The sequence below is a fragment of the Salminus brasiliensis genome, chromosome 22 (genome assembly GCF_030463535.1).
Source record: "Salminus brasiliensis chromosome 22, fSalBra1.hap2, whole genome shotgun sequence".
Classification (NCBI taxonomy): domain Eukaryota; kingdom Metazoa; phylum Chordata; class Actinopteri; order Characiformes; family Bryconidae; genus Salminus; species Salminus brasiliensis.
The window spans coordinates 32,849,177-32,867,110 of NC_132899.1; the positions used below are offsets into that span (position 1 = coordinate 32,849,177).

Genomic DNA, 17,934 nt, shown 5'->3' on the forward strand with positions numbered 1-17,934 from the left:
CTACCTCTCTCTACCTCTCTACCTCTCTCCCTCTCTGTCTCTCTCTCTCTCTCTCTCTACCTCTCTCTCTCTCTCTCTCTCTACCTCTACCTCTCTCTACCTCTCTCTCTCTCTACCTCTCTCTCTCTACCTCTCTCTACCTCTCTCTACCTCTCTACCTCTCTCTCTCTCTCTCTACCTCTCTACCTCTCTCTCTCTCTCTCTCTACCTCTCTCTCTATCTCTACCTCTCTACCTCTCTCTCTCTCTCTCTCTCTCTATCTCTACCTCTCTCTCTATCTCTACCTCTCTACCTCTCTCTCTCTCTCTCTCTCTCTATCTCTACCTCTCTCTCTCTATCTCTACCTCTCTCTCTCTCTCTATCTCTACCTCTCTCTCTCTATCTCTACCTCTCTCTCTCTCTCTCTCTCTATCTCTACCTCTCTCTCTCTACCTCTCTCTCTATCTCTACCTCTCTCTCTATCTCTACCTCTCTACCTCTCTCTCTCTCTCTCTCTATCTCTACCTCTCTATCTCTACCTCTCTCTCTATCTCTACCTCTCTCTCTATCTCTACCTCTCTACCTCTCTCTCTCTCTCTCTCTCTCTCTCTCTCTCTCTCTCTCTCTCTCTCTCTCTATCTCTACCTCTCTCTCTATCTCTACCTCTCTACCTCTCTACCTCTCTCTCTATCTCTCTCTCTCTCTACCTCTACCTCTCTCTACCTCTCTCTCTCTCTACCTCTCTCTCTACCTCTACCTCTCTCTCTCTCTCTCTCTCTACCTCTACCTCTCTCTACCTCTCTACCTCTCTCTCTCTCTCTCTCTCTCTACCTCTACCTCTCTCTACCTCTCTACCTCTCTCCCTCTCTGTCTCTCTCTCTCTCTCTCTCTACTCTCTCTCTCTCTCTCTCTCTCTACCTCTACCTCTCTCTACCTCTCTCTCTCTCTACCTCTCTCTCTCTACCTCTCTCTACCTCTCTCTACCTCTCTACCTCTCTCTCTCTCTCTCTACCTCTCTACCTCTCTCTCTCTCTCTCTCTACCTCTCTCTCTATCTCTACCTCTCTACCTCTCTCTCTCTCTCTCTCTCTCTATCTCTACCTCTCTCTCTATCTCTACCTCTCTACCTCTCTCTCTCTCTCTCTCTCTCTATCTCTACCTCTCTCTCTCTATCTCTACCTCTCTCTCTCTCTCTATCTCTACCTCTCTCTCTCTATCTCTACCTCTCTCTCTCTCTCTCTCTCTATCTCTACCTCTCTCTCTCTACCTCTCTCTCTATCTCTACCTCTCTCTCTATCTCTACCTCTCTACCTCTCTCTCTCTCTCTCTCTATCTCTACCTCTCTATCTCTACCTCTCTCTCTATCTCTACCTCTCTCTCTATCTCTACCTCTCTACCTCTCTCTCTCTCTCTCTCTCTCTCTCTCTCTCTCTCTCTCTCTCTCTCTCTATCTCTACCTCTCTCTCTATCTCTACCTCTCTACCTCTCTACCTCTCTACCTCTCTCTCTCTCTCTCTCTCTCTCTCTCTCTCTCTCTCTCTCTCTCGGTGTGTATTGTAAAGGCTATTAGCTGGCAGATTGTGGGAAGGCTGTCAGTCACCGCTGCTGGACGATCGCCTGTTTAAGCAGCTTCAGACTCAGCAAATTAGGCAAAAGTAAATTAGTGAATGAAGGAAGTGGTGGGACAAATGGCCTTTGTTTGTTTTGAAGAAAAAAAAAGAAAAGAAAAAAATATATATATTTAATTAATTTATTTAATTAATTAAACCAAAACCCGGGAGCACTTTAGTGCTACTAATATGAAAACCCTATTTAATTAATAATAGCTACGTCATTGTAGATCATTTTTTATCTTCATTTTTATTTATACTAACTTTGTTTAGTTATGTTTTGATTTTATTGTTTTATTGGGTTTTTTTTTTTTGCTTTATTCTGTTGGATTTTATTTCTTTATCATATTAGTAGCTTCGATTTATTTTATTTAGTTATTGTTTTTATTTATTTATTGCCGTGCAAGGCTGATTTTACTTCTTGAAATGCACTTTAGCCCGTCTGAACAATTAAAAAAATATTTTTTAAATAAAATTTTAAATTAAAAGCATGAAAAATATTTTTAAATATTTCTTAAAAATATATGTTTTAATATATTTTTTATTTTACATGGCTTTACAGACTCGATATTCTCTCAACACTCAACAGAACATGGCTTATACAAAAGCTCACGTTTCCATAAGCAGTTACTAAACATAATTAGCATAATTATTTCAAATAAAGGGACTGTAGGTGTGGTTATATTTACAGACTAAAGCTGTTGGTTATTATTGGTTGTTTTTGATGGTCGTGAAGCTGGAAAGCGCTCTGGAGGCCGTGCTGTAGGAGGAGGGCAGCAGATGCAGTGAAGGGTACATTGTTCCCTTAGGTCGGACTTCCCCTTTAACGCTACGCTGCGCTACCTGTGGCTGCTGTCATCACCTCCACTCTACTCTGCTGTTGGGTGACTGGTCTCTTCTACGTCCGGTGGCTCAGTGTGGTCTCTAGGTGAGACGGTTGCCATTGTGCTGCTAACACAGGGCTTAATATCACAGATCCTGCAGCGCTGCGGCCTGCAGGAACCACCTCAGTCCCGCCTGAGCATTCAGTCTCAGCCAGCGGCCTCAGACACGCAGCACCCTGACTTCTGACTTCCTGTTAGCAGCAGAACTCCTCGTCGCTGACCGGATGGTGAGCATCTGTCCTCCATGGTTACGCCTCCTCCCTCAGGTTAAAGGGTTAAGTCATCGGCTCTCTGAGCGCCTCTGCAGGTCTTAATCAGCCCTAATGGGATTGAGAGCCACGGCTGCCGAGGCTTCGGCCTGCTCATGATGACATCACTGCGGCAGCGCGGCGAATGTGAGGAGCCAATAGACCGGCCTTATCTCTCCTGAGCCGGCACACTCGCTCGCTCGCTCGCACGCACACACACTCCTGCAGATGCGACCTACAGATGTCGACGGCTCTCAATGTCTCTTCTAATGTTTACGTGAAGCAGCCGCAGTAAAGGCAGAGGTCAGATGGACGACCTCTCTGGACCACTAAGTCCTCAGATCAGCAGAGAAATCACTGTATTCCAGGGTAACCCTCGCAGGGGACCGTCCACCTGTTATTCACTGAGCTTGGGTTAAAAACTTCAAAATGGCTCTGTTTTTCACCTGGTTTCTGCCTAGTCTAACCAAACACAACAGCAACAGCAACAATGATGACAATAATAATTAAATACATTAGAATAAATAAATATAACTAAACTAATATACATTTTTTTAATTAAATAAATGCTAAATTGGTATTAAACTGGTTAAATATGTTAACCTAAGACTCAAAAATTATGCTAAAATGAAAACAAAAATATGTAAAAAATAATTTTGTAATAAATATTGTAATAAAATAATATATATACCATATAACCATTAACACAAAAAAAATAAAATTAATAGCTCAAAAAGTCATTTTAAAGCTGAAGTTAGGTGAACAAATATGGAATAAATACGTATTCGCATTTATAATAAATAAATAAATATTAAGAATAAAAAAGATTAATGCAATAATATTTATATATATTATATATATATATATATTTTTAAAGATAAGTAGAATGAAAATTCAAAAGTGGTAAAGCTGAATTATTTATATTATTATAAGTTGTAATTTAAAGTATATACATAAATGTATAAAATAAAGAACATTTACATTTCAAAAAGTAATAAAATCTATACGTAATAATCTAATAAAAATAAGGTAAATGCAATAAAAATGAAGGAAAATAGATTAAAATAAAGGCACTAAAGTGAATACAGAAACTTATACTTATTAATATACTTAAAAAATATAAAAATAATCAGTGTGTGGTAGTGAGGACAGTGGTGCGGTCAGATCAGTGGGTGGGGTCAGGTCAGAGCTGCTGAATGTGTAGAGATGTGGAGCTGTGTAGGGTGCAGTCGAGGCTGATGGAGGTCTGTGGAGCTGTTTTCAGGACTGTTGTGTTAAAGCGAGTTCAGGGCGTAGTGTGTTCTGCAGTGGAGGTGTGTGTGTGTGTGTGTGTGTGTGTGTGTGTGTGAAGCTGTAAAGTCATTAAGAGCTTTAAAAAACAGTAAAAGGATTTAACATCAGCTCTCAGCGAGGCGGGCGGCGTGTGTGTGTGTTAGGCCTTCAATATCTCTTCGTCCAATCAGTGTGTGGGTAGTGTGAAGGGCTTTTTTCACACAGTGGGCTGCACTCAGACTCGGATCGGTTCCAGGTAAGGCTCATCACCTGCCTTCTGAAAAGCCCTCGAAGCCAGAGACCACAAACACCACCTGGACTGGACTCCAGCTTACTCATTAATTATTAACATTTAATAACACTGAACAGTAATGACATTTCACCCCAGTCAACTTACAGTCAGCGGCAGCACGCTTCTGTTTATCTGTGTTCTCTAAACACAGCTTTATGTCTCATATATGTGTATATATATATATATATTAAATATACATATATACATATTTAAATCAGTGAACAGAAATAATAACAGGATTATATTAGTAGTATTAATAGTATAACTAAAGCAAAAATAAATATTATTAAAACAGTAGTGAAAACTGAATATTTCACAGATTATATAATAAAACTGGACATTTTAAACTGTGCAATATTGTGTGTATATAGTATATAGATTAGATTTGATGTGATGTAGAAATATGGCATTTATATAATTAGATAAATAAAAATAAATTCTAAGAAACATTTTTACAAATTTAGTACACTTCATTTACAACGGCATCATCATTGCGTAATTATACCAGACATGGTCGTCGTTGCTGTTTTGTTTATTTATATCTAGTAATGATGATATCTAGGTGATGTTCTTCTGCTGGCTCGGTAGACCCTGTGCGTGATGCCGGCACATGACTCCTGGTCAGGAACGTCCTGGGATTTGAGCAAACCCGCTATGGAAGCAGCAATACGCACACCACAGTTACCTCACTGTAAAAGAAAACACTCTGATCTAGCACTGAGAAAAAGGTTCTTTAACTCAATAGAACAGAACCTAACAATAGAACCCTGTATAATGCTCTCTCTCTCTCTCTCTATATATATATATATATATGTGTGTGTGTGTGTGTGTGTGTGTGTGTGTATATATGTCCCTTTTAAAAGGTTCTGTAAAAACCCATCAGAGCAAACACAGTGCAATCAGGCAGGTGTTAGCGTCCGTTTAAGCATCCGTGGTTCTTTGAGCTGTCAAGGTTCTACGCAGAACAGTTGTCTTTACTAAAGTTTAGAGTTTAGCAGAATTTTCTGAATCGCTTGGATGCTTAATTGACTCTTTGCAGGGTTAAAGGATCTTCACAGTGGTGGAAACCCTGCTGTAGACGGATCTTTAAAAAATAAAGCGGTTTCACTCGAGCTATGAGTCGAAGAACCCTTTTTACGTTCTAAATAGAACCCGTCTTGAGTGATCGGGCCTCTTGTGGGGTTGAGAAGGTAAAGTAAGGCTAAAGATTAAATATTTGTTTTTCTTCATTAAAAGGTGGAACAGTACAGATGGGCTAACTCAGCGTGGTGTGCTGTCCTCATGCAGGTGTTCAGAAGGTTTGGTGTGTGAGTGTGTGTGTGTGTGTGTGTGTGTGTGTGTGTGTGTGTGTGTGTGTTGAATATAGATCTTGTTTGTTTGCTTGTGTGTGATGTGTTGGCACACTGTTGAGAGTCCCAGGTGAAAGCCTATCAGCTGTGGCGCCTCTAGGAACAGGAAGTTACCCAGCAACTGCTCTGCGTTTGGGCTGAGTCAGAATCGGCAGGGCGCTTGAGTGTTCGTCAGCTTGTGGCCTCAGCATTTTGACCCTGCTGACGAGGAACCTGAACAATACACGCCGCGTCCAAATGTTTGTGGACACCCCTTCTAACGAGCAGTTGCTTCCATTGCTGACACAGATGTGCGAATGCTCTCCAGGAGCAGATCAGCATTAATCTATCGGCACCATGCTGCTTGAGGTGGGGTATAAAGCAGTGGAGGAGCTGTGTTCTCTGGAATGATGGATGGTTTTGAGGTGGGGTGGGGATCATCTTTTCAACATCCTGACCTCGCTAACGCTCTTGTCGCTGAATGCAATCAAATCCTCACAGCAATTCTCCACTATCTAGTCCACAAATGTAGTAGAAAGCCTTCTCTTCTCTGGACAGTAGAGACAGTTACTCCAACCAAAGCAGGATCAACTCTTTATAATACCCTTGATTTCAGAAGAGACAATGAGCAGGCGTCCCAATACTTTTGTCCATATAGTGTATGGTCATTTATTTAAAGGAACAGTTCAGGAAATAATGGATCAGTAAACTGCAGATGTAGTTGATTAGCCAAGAACCTGTTTGGTGACTGATGGGAGGTGCTAAGCTAACAGTGCTAAGAAACCCTGCAGATCCTCCAGATGTTCATTAGTCTGGTAAATGGGCGTGGTTTAGAGGACGGTGGGACTTCCTTTAGTCTATGAACACAAACGTAAACTTCAGAGCTGAACGCTGGACGTTTATGAAAAACTTGTTTACGTAGCTTTTGGAAGCAAATGTCCGATTTGTCCTGTGTTTTGTTAGCATCATTAGCCTAGCATCTCCTGCTGGGAGCTAAAGAAGCACATGTCAGATACCAAGCACATCTTAGCTGATCAGCTGCCTCTAGAATCACCGATCAATCACGCTCATAGGATTATTCGCCAGACTCCCCCTTTAAAGCTATATGCTCTCGGCACTAGCATTCTGCGGTCACGCGGCGTTGCTAATTACGAGTTACGAGGGTGTTTAATTGCCTGGGGTGGCGGGACGATACGGTTTCCCATGCAGTGCATAGCAAGACAGTGCGGTGCCTGTGTGTGCTGTGAGTGGGACGGGTTTCCCCTGCTGTGGTTCGAGGATGACGGGCGTACCGACCCTCTGAACAGCAGGCCTCGGCCTCGGCCTCTGCGACCCCGAACAGCGACGTGGGCCGAGTCCCAGACGCACAGTGCGCCCGAATGAATCCAGCAGTGCCAAGCTGATGTTGCCCAATCACTTGCGGGCCCTCCCCACCCCCTTTAATTAGGATAATTACACAATGGTTTTAACCCACATGTGGAAAGCATTCGTCATGGCGGCTCGTGCACACTCTGTACTGTACGCTGTTTGTTTTTTGGACCTGTTCGCGCTCGTTGGATCCATTCAGCTTCCATAATTATTATTATTGGTGGATGTAAGAACAATTAACGGCCCTTGTTGTGTTCCGTTCGTTTCCCTGAGCTCCACTTCTGACGTTTGCCTGGTTTCATGAACAGAAAGTTTCCAGCTATTTTCCCATCTCGCTTCATCGCTTTTTAGACGTGCGGCCACGTCAATGAACTGCAATCTGATTGGCTGGCCAGCCTTGTGACTTGTTAGCTTGTCCCACCTACACAGTAGTATACACCTAGCCCACTTACCTAGCCCGCAGGTAAGGTACACGAGCCTGTAGCCCACTCAGTTTTAGCGTTTTTCAGTAGATCAGTTTCTTCTGCTAACATCAGCTCTACCCCTCCCTGGACACCCGGCCCAAGGGGGCCTAGAAAGTGGTCTCTGCTGTCTTATCAGCTCTGCCTGAGCGTATACATTTCTGTGGAAGGGGTGGGGTGGCTGAGGGGTTGCGTAATTGTGTAGCACTTGTGCAACATAACTCTGAACCCAACCCATCGTGTTGGGTCCTCCCTTGCCTATATATATATACATATACATATGCCAGTGTGTACAATCAACCAATCAAACAAGAGCAATTTAAATATCTCAACACAGCCAGTAGATTGAGTGCTTTCTCCACAGTCACCTCACAATACCACTTTTAATGAGGACTGCAGCGTGAGCGTTATTCAACCCCTTCATCACAAGCGTCTTCAGGACTTAGTGGAGAACCTTCTGCAGTTCTGACCCGTTCTTCGGTTTGCTGCAGCAATGACTCTTCTTCAACCCCCACCGAAGATTATTAATGGGGTTCAGTCAGACGACTGTGACGACCACTCCAGAACCTAACAGAACTTCTAAGAAAACCAAGCCTTGGTGGACTTGAGGTATGCTTGGGATCATTGTCCTGTTGCAAGGCCCAATGATGACACCCAAGCTTCAGCTTCCTCACAGAGGGCCTGATGATGTCTCTTAGGATTCGCTGATTCCTGATTGAATCCATTTCTCCATGCTTCACTGTAGGCAGTGCGTTCTTTTCAGCATATGCATAATCCTTCTCCTCCAGGCGTATATACCGATGATCCATAGGCCCGGTTTTGTTTCAAATATCAGGGAATCCTAGGAGAAACCGCTGTGCCTTCTGTGACGAAGCTGAAGCTTGGGTGTCGTCATTGGGCCTTGCAACAGGACAGTGATCCCAAGCATACCTCAAGGCTTAGTTTCAGAAGACGTCCTGGAAGGTTCTGGAGTGGCCGTCATGCTCGCCTGACTTGAACCCAATGGGAAATCTTCGGTGGGGTTTGAAGAAGGTTGCTGCTGCAGCAGCAAACCCAAGAATTTTTGTAAACTGGAAGCCACTGGCCATGAGGAACACCTAGCCTTGGTTCAAGTGACCAGAATCCAGATGTTGTCTTTGCTGTTCGGACGCAACATGAACGTCCCTGTTGTGTTGTTGCCGCTTACCGCTTACCATCCCTCCATCTGTCACTGTTTGGAGGCCTCTGTGGAAGAGCAGTGAAGGAATGGAGAAAGTGTCCTAATGGAGTTCTCAATCAGGGTCCAATCCGGGCACGGGCCGAACCTCTGGAGGTCCGAGGAGAGCGAGAGCGGCGTTCGAATGTTCTTCCTGGAACAAAGGGCGTCCCTATTCTGTCTCCAAACTGCTGGAGTCGGATTAAACCCTGCCAGCTCCTAACTGTCGGCCCATTGTGCTTCTCCGGCCGGCCGCTCTCCGCTGCTCTGGCTCCGGAGCCCGATTGAGTCATTCTGGTTCCTGAACACGTTCCGCCTGTAAATATCAATAAATCGGAATGGAACGCCGCCAAATGTGGCAGCGGGGATAAAGCGCTAGTTTTTCCACACTGTAAACTGAACATGAATGGCTGTATTGATGTTTGTTCTGGAGGCTTTTTTCTTCCGCGCTGGCGTGTTTACGCTTCAGCTCGGCTGGAGTTTGTATCCATTATAAAGCACAAATCATCAGATTATTGGTTTTATAGAGATGCAGTCCAATTATCCAATCCAATTATGCAGTTATTGATTACCCGTCCAAGTCTGGAGGGCAGAAGCCGGCTATCTAGGCCTCATACCTGAGAGCACCAGTGCTGGGACTGAAGCTCCACCACCCACGCTGGCTAGAATGGCTCACGCTGAGTGATGGGGAGAGGGAGGACCGTCCTAACCACCCAGAGAAGGAGCGAGAGGACGGTTATGCTCTCCGGAGCTCCTGATTACGTATGGCTGGGGCATCACTGTGGATGGAGCTCACAGCCTCCTGGTGCTGTATGTTCTGATCATGCGTGTAGAGGAGGCCTTGGTGCGCTGGCCGTATCGCTGACCGCCCCTTTGTTTGAGTGGTAGAGAGAGCTGAAGTAGATATGCTATCTCTCGTGGCCCTGGCCTTGTGGAGCGTCTGCCAGCCACAGCGCTGGAATCTGTGACACGCTGTAATGTCACATTTGCGTTATTGTCTTTGTGTAATTAGCGGCCGACGTTTGGTGAGTAACGATCCCCACATGTGCCCTAAATAACGTCAGTGTTCCCTACTCCACACATTCCAGTCATTGCAGGATGGTTCGGCTTTGTCCTGCCACACCAAGGACAAACAATGCAGAGCACACACACACACACACACACTCCTCTTCAGCACGTCTTGGAAACATATCTGCCATCGCTGTACGAACATCAAATGCAGCGATACTTAATTAAACGTTTCCAAAACATTTACAGCTGCTGACCAACGTGTGTGACGTCCAGAGGAGTGAGAGGGTCATTAGCTGTGTTTACGTTGTGTTGAAGGTCTGGACCGAACCAAGAGGTTCACAAGAGCTGTAGAAAACACAAAGCTGGAAGCCTAGAGTCAGGGTTTCTAATAAAGTGGCCAGTGAAGAAACACAAGGTAGGTGTTTCTAATAAAGTGGCCAGTGAAGAAACACAAGGTAGGGGTTTCTAATAAAGTGACCAGTGAAGAAACACAAGGCAGGTGTTTCTAATAAAGTGGCCAGTGAAGAAACACAAGGCAGGTGTTTCTAATAAAGTGGCCAGTGAAGAAACACAAGGTAGGTGTTTCTAATAAAGTGACCAGTGAAGAAACACAAGGTAGGTGTTTCTAATAAAGTGGCCAGTGAAGAAACACAAGGTAGGGGTTTCTAATAAAGTGGCCAGTGAAGAAACACAAGGCAGGTGTTTCTAATAAAGTGGCCAGTGAAGAAACACAAGGCAGGTGTTTCTAATAAAGTGGCCAGTGAAGAAACACAAGGCAGGTGTTTCTAATAAAGTGGCCAGTGAAGAAACACAAGGTAGGTGTTTATAATAAAGTGGCCAGTGAAGAAACACAAGGCAGGTGTTTCTAATAAAGTGGCCAGTGAAGAAACACAAGGCAGGTGTTTCTAATAAAGTGGCCAGTGAAGAAACACAAGGTAGGGGTTTCTAATAAAGTGGCCAGTGAAGAAACACAAGGTAGGTGTTTCTAATAAAGTGGCCAGTGAAGAAACACAAGGTAGGTGTTTCTAATAAAGTGGCCAGTGAAGAAACACAAGGCAGGTGTTTCTAATAAAGTGGCCAGTGAAGAAACACAAGGCAGGTGTTTCTAATAAAGTGGCCAGTGAAGAAACACAAGGTAGGTGTTTCTAATAAAGTGGCCAGTGAAGAAACACAAGGTAGGGGTTTCTAATAAAGTGGCCAGTGAAGAAACACAAGGTAGGGGTTTCTAATAAAGTGGCCAGTGAGTGGTCTCCCTTTCAGTAGCATTATCAGTGCTGGAGTGAGGGGAGAATGTCCCCCAGCAGGGCAGCGCGGGGGGAGGGGGGGGGCATCTATTTTGGGCCTATTTTGTTATTGATAGTAACCATGGAGACACTTCTGACTTTATCCTGTACCCCCTAACACCTCTGCCTTATGCTTGTGCTTCCAGACTGTGTGGCCACTTTATTAGAAACCCCAACATTGTGCTTCATCACTGGCCACTTTATTGGACTTGAACTCCGGCTTGTCGTCACATTGAGCTACTTCCTGTTTGATTGCTGTAAAAGTGTGTGTGAAAGGTGCTTGTGTGTGTGTGTGTGTGTGTGTGTGTGTGTGTGTGAGTGACTGGCACTCTAGAAGAGAAGATTGAGAGCTATTCAGGGTTTACAGAAGGAGCCATGTGTGTTTTTTCATTTTACAGAAAGTGTGAATTGTGCTGCGGAAACGCAACACCTCCACCGAGGAGGGGTGTGTGCAGTGGAAAGCTGTGTGTGTGTGTGTGTGTGTGTGTGTGTGTGTGTGTGTGTGTGTGTGTGTGTCACACTTGAGCATTTTTAAGCCAGAAGTGAGAGCACAAATCATTAACTGAGTCACTTTTTCCAAACAGACCAGAGCACTGCAAAGTAGCTACACTATTTGGACAAAAGTATTGGGACACCTGCTCATTCACTGTTTCTTCTGAAATCAAGGGACTTTTGTTGGAGTACCTGTCTCTACTGTCCAGAGAAGAGGGCTTTCTACTAGATTTTAGAGTCGCATTACTGTGAGGATTTGATTGCATTCGTCAACAAGAGCATTACAGTGAGGTAAGGATGTTGGATGATCACCACCCCACCTCATCATCCCCAACTTCCCAACTCATCCCATCCAGAAGTACAGGATGGAGCTCCTCCACCACCATCATTCCAGATAACTTGGTTCTTCCACTGCTCCACAGCTCCTCAGTCCTATTCTATTGGCAGTGCTCCTCTGCAGGGACTAGTGAAGCCGTATGTGTGTATTTGCACGCCTGTCTCAGCAGTGGGTGCAACTCAAAGCAGCGGAGTGCATTGATTAGAAGGGGTGTCCACAAACATTTGGACATATGTAATGCACAAAGTTCCCATTAAAAAAGCGCTACGCTGCTCATGCTCTCAGACGCTATCCTCTGTGGAGATCAGCTCACAGCTGGTGTGATCTTTTGATTGATGTTTCTGAAGTCATGCGGTTCTCCAGACGTTAGGGTGGAGGGGAGGGGGGGAGGGGGGCGAGCAGGAGGGGTGTGGATGCACTGCTACCACATCAAAACGCCTCAGGGACGCTCAGCACGCCCATACATCACTCAAGTCTCGATCTGCCCCTGAAATGCAGCGCTACTGGTTCAGCCCGGGCCCGGCGGCGGCCCTGCGCTTTAGGGATTTCCGGAAGATCAGCAGGATTCGATTGTCAGGCTTCGCCGTTCAAACAACACGAGAAAGTGCCTAACCCTTTAACTCTGCTGCGGTTGTGTTGATCCGTATCAGCAACAAGCGTTTCCATGGCGATGTGAACACCTGCCTTAAGCTTCCACTCACTGGCCACTTTATTAGAAACACCCAAGTTGTGCTTCCACTCACTGGCCACTTTATTAGAAACGCCTACCTTGTGCTTCCACACACTGGCCACTTTATTAGAAACCCCTACCTTGTGCTTCCACTCACTGGCCACTTTATTAGAAACGCCTACCTTGTGCTTCCACTCACTGGCCACTTTATTAGAAACCCCTACCTTGTGCTTCCACTCACTGGCCACTTTATTAGAAACACCCAAGTTGTGCTTCCACTAACTGGCCACTTTATTAGAAACACCCAAGTTGTGCTTCCACTAACTGGCCACTTTATTAGAAACCCCTACCTTGTGCTTCCACTAACTGGCCACTTTATTAGAAACCCCTACCTTGTGCTTCCACTCACTGGCCACTTTATTAGAAACATCTTGTGCTTCCACTCACTGGCCACTTTATTAGAAACACCCAAGTTGTGCTTCCACTCTCTGGCCACTTTATTAGAAACACCCAAGTTGTGCTTCCACTAACTGGCCACTTTATTAGAAACCCCTACCTTGTGCTTCCACTAACTGGCCACTTTATTAGAAACCCCTACCTTGTGCTTCCACTCACTGGCCACTTTATTAGAAACATCTTGTGCTTCCACTCACTGGCCACTTTATTAGAAACACCTTGTGATTCCACTCCCCCTCCCGAACCTCTGAGCGTTTTGCTTCTGCTACTTCTGGCTCTGATCCTGCATTCTCTTCATGTACACATACTGTACAGTGTGTGTGTGTGTGTGTGTATGTGTGTGTGTGTGTGTGTGTCTCTCTCTCTCTCTCCCTCTCTCGCTCTCTCGTTTCTCCATTCCTCATAACGAAGCCTTCGACAGGCCGAGCCGCTTCACTAGGAGCTCTGCTTATGTAATACCCTTCTATTTGAGACGCAGCCAGAGTATTTCCAGCCTGACTCTTCCTATTCACTTACCCCCCCTGGTTCCCCCCATCGGGCCGTTAGGGGCCCACTTTCCTAAAGCATGAGGCCACACTGAGGAACATGGTCTCCAGTGGTGCGAGTGTAACTGATATGTGTGTGTGGAAACAAAGCTCCTGCCCACACCGCTGCGTTATTCACGCCTGATTCGTGAACACACCTCTGTTCAGCTTCATATGCATGTCATTTGCATAAAACACGCCCTAATTTTCAGGCTTTTACAGGTTTCCCCAATCCATTTTGGTCTCATGACACCATAGCAACCACCTAGGAACACCTTAACAACACCATAGCAGCTACTTGGCAACATCGTAGCAATCACCTGGCACATCTTAGCAACTACCAGGAATACCAGAGCAGCAATCTAGCTACCACCTGGGATACCACAGCAACCACCCATGTAGCAAGTGACCATATAGCAACAGTTACTATAGTTACGCTTGATAAAATTGGTGAAAATAGGGCATTTGTAGGGTTTTAGAGTGGTCCCCAATCCCCAGCCATGCCACAAAGCTCTCTCTGGGTGGATAGGACACCCCCCCCCCCCCCCCCCCCCCATTCGCTCAGCATGGTCGATGCTATCAGCTAAGCATCTGCTTGCTAATGCCACAGAATTAGCAGTTAGCCTGTTGAGCTCCAGTGGTGTTGTGTTGACGGCAGTTTGGGAAGACTGGTGGGGCTTCTTCGCGTGTCTTGGAGGAAGACCATGCTAGCCTTCATCCTCCCAGCACTGGTGGCATGGCGTGATTGGCCTAGTCTTTGCTAGCGGGTCGGAATTGGTCTGCATGTCCAGATTTAACGGAGAGATTGGGTAAATAAAGGCTGAGAGGTTCTCATGAGCTCTGTACTGCTGTAATTACCACATCCCTGGACAGGAAACCCCAGCAGGCAGTAATCACGGCAGTTTGGGCTTACTGTCGGTCCACGCTGCTCGACTGGGCCTCAGCCGTGACGCTGCTGGGCTTCCGCAGCTCCGCTAAATACAATAAACCGCAAACTTGCTTTAGCTTTAACTTTGGCTGTAGGTCTGAGGGTTCTTTGAGGGTTCTTTAGTAAAGGCAGTGGATCTACGCAGAACTAAAGCCACTAATAAAGGGATCTAAACCCTGTAACTAGACGAAGAGCCGTGTAGGTAAGCCTTTGCCTCCAGTGAAGAACCTTTCCAGAACCCTCTTCTTTTAAAGGGTTGATAATCAGCAGCTGCTGGACGAGGGAAGATCGAGGCCATGACTGAGAAAGCTTCTACTAGACTGTGGAGGAGCATTGCTGTGAGGATTTGACTGCATTCGGCGACAAGAGCGCTAGTGAGGTCAGGATGTTGGATGATGATGATGATGATGATGATGATGATCACCACCCCACCACGTCCATCTCCAGCTTCTCAAATATAGGTTGAGAAGTTCATGATTATCTGCTCCAGGGAGTCCTATTCTATTGGCAGTTCTTCACTACAGCGACTACACAAACTGTGTGTGTGTGTGTGTGTGCATTTGCACATTTGTGTCTGTAGCTGAATACATTCATTAGAAGTGGTGTCCACAAACTTTTGGACATGTATGTAATTTGGGTTAGAGGGCGAATCTGGGCCATGGGTCTTCTTTGCTTGTGGAGGACAGTGTGCTGCTAACGTGAGCTGCAGAAGTACACAACAACACATGGGTGGGATTAGCCCTCCACTGCGGGGGGTCCGGCACGGGGCTGAGTGCTTTACAGCTGCGCTGAATCAGAGCTCGCGGAGCCAGTTCTCTGCAGATTCTATCTCATCTGAACGATGAGTGATTGCTAGAACGTTCCCCCAGCGTTTACCACAGAGGAACTCCTCTTCCAGGAAAGGGGGACCCCCTTTTTATCCTGAACTTCCAGTGAGGAAGCGGCCGTGTCTGCCGACTGCAGACCCATCAGGCCCTGATCTGTCTTCGTTTAGGGGCGCCTGTGTTTACCGTGACGCCAGAACGAAGAGTAACGTTGGCGAAGGAAAGAACATGAAGATTTTTTAACCGAATTACTGACCATCGGTCAGGGGTAACCTTCGTCCACTTGGCTTTGATGAACGTCTGTGGTCAGGAGGAGCGGATCTGAGCTTTGACAGTAAACACCGCATTTCCGAGATGCATGCGAGTGCTGCAGATCACACAGTACCATGGTCCACTTTATTGGTAGACAGTCCCTGAATGCAATCAAATCCTTGCAGCAGTGCTCCTCCAAAATCTAGTAGAAAGCCTTATCCAACAAAAGCAACATAAACTTGATTTTAGAAGAAACAGTGAATGAGCAAGTGTCCACATATTTTTGTCCATATGGTGTACATGCACACACTATTCTCTTAACCTGAGTAAACCGTTAGGGTCTAAGCTGCAGTGCTAAACTATTGAAAGTGTCGAAGGAAAATTCAGGCACGCTAACTGCTCTTAGCTGATCGACGACATCCTCATACTGGGGTGACCTTTCCTTCTGTTTGGTGTTAGCGACCTGAGGCTAGCACCTGCGCTTGTAAAGCAAAGAATCATATATAACATATCAGACAACATATCTCTTGGCTGATCGACTGCATTCAGAAATATCTAAAATATCCCATCCCAATATCTAGAACCTGCCCCCCCCCCCCCCTCTGCCCATCATACAGTGGTACCAGTGCTGGGATGGTAAAGGCTAGCACTGTCTTCCTCCGGGACACATGAAGCTAACAGACGCCCACTCTCTGAGTGATGGGGGAGAGGGAGGACCGTTCTAGTTGTACACTCGGGTACTTCTGATTACGTATGGCTGTGGCATCACCAGGGATTGAACCTGCGACTTTGCGAAAGACGCCTGACCGTTTAAATGATATGTATGGCTATTTGTTAGCGTTGTTTGGCTATTCGAGACTAGGAAGCCAACAGTAACCAGTCCTTTAGATTCAGGTCATGAGGCAATACCTGTTCAGCTCACACACACACACACACACACACACCTCAGTAAACAACCAGCGAGAAGGTCTTTTGTTGGGTTGATGGCACACGTTTGTAACTGTCAGCCGTAATTGCTCCTCCTTAACGTTAATGACAGCCTCTTTACATTCGCTCTCGCAAACGTACACATGGTAGCCTACACTCTCTTTTACCTGTCGCTCATGGTGCATATTTTCACGTGCTGTTTCACGTTGTCGCGCACCTCTCACCTTGCGGCTCTAGCTCGGCTATTGCGGTAAAGGTCGCAGGCTTTTATGTGTGATATTGTGATTGCTCCCTCCCTGGCCCCGAGGCTCCTCTGCTCCCAGTCGCTCTGGTGGGATTTACCTGACCTATTTACCCAGCTCAGCTCCCTCAGGCCGTCCCGCTCCCATTCAGCCTTTCCCTCACGCTTCGGCTCGGCTCCTTAAGAGCGCATGCCGCTTCAGACCCTCGGTTGAGGCTCTCGAATCAGGCAGAACGTTAGAACCACGGGCAGGTGACATGATTGGCGTTGATAGTCTGCTTCCAGTGGCTCCTGTCAAGGGGTGGAGATATTAGGCAGCGAGTGAACAGTGATGAAGGTGCTGAAGCAGGGAAATGGACAAGAGTAAGAATCTGAGACGCTTCACCAGGAACCAAGCTGTGACGTTCTAAGACGACTGGGTCAAAACGTCAGGACAGGCAGGGCTTTTGGGGTGGTCCTGGTATGCAGTGGTCAGTACTTACCAAAAGTGCTCTGAGGAAGGTGAACCGTGACCGGGTCATGGGCACCCAAGCTTCACTGCTGCTCATGGAGGTCCCACCTCACAACCTTGGCGCTGTGGTGCTGTTGCAGCGGTTGACAGGTACCATCTCAACCACCTACATCTCCCTGTATTCAATTCCAAAGCAAACCAGACGTCCATGCAGACCTCCTGCGTAACTCCTCCTGTATGCCCCAGGGTTGGGTTGGTAGGCAGGCAGGCAGGCAATCAGGCATTCATCGATCCCTCTCTCAGAACCTTGCGCCACGAAGTCTCCATCGCTGGAGACTCGGTTGTTTGGGCGTAAACACCTTTTTCCACGAATTCCCTGAAAGCAGGATTCATGGTGCTTTGCGCCGGTCTCTCTGGAGCACGTTTCCACGTACCATCCGTGGCCCCCGAGCTAAATCGAGCCTTTCATACCTGCGTGACGGACAACACAGGCTTTGTTGATGTGGCGAGGTGTTTGCTGTGGTTTTCGTATCTCGGAAGAACCTCAGTTCAGCCTTTCGGGCTTTTTAGTGGGCTTTGCGCTCCTGCCAGGCCGCGACTGCTGAATTGTTCCCTGACGCAACTCTTCAGCGCCGATCGGCAGCCAAGACAAACACTGAGTCACGGGCTGTTGTAGGATGCCTTTTCATTTAGGCCTCATAGGCGGCTTTTATGAGGTTCACCTCAGTTCTGCTCGGACAGGTGCTCCGACAATGATAGGCCTCTGCACAGTGTGTTCGTACAAATTGCAGTTTACGTGCGGCGGTGTCAGTCGTCGAGCGCGGTTGTCGCAGATTGCTTAATCCTGCTTCTTTCCGCATGGCCGTCATTCGCGTGTTTAATGGACGAGGTCGGCCTATTCC

General features: G+C 46.4%; 1 protein-coding gene across 1 annotated transcript in view; it reads left to right on the forward strand.

The window, feature by feature from the left end:
- The window catches only part of wnk4a (WNK lysine deficient protein kinase 4a), a 61,062-nt gene that overhangs the window by 6,087 nt on the left and 37,041 nt on the right, over positions 1 to 17,934 (forward strand).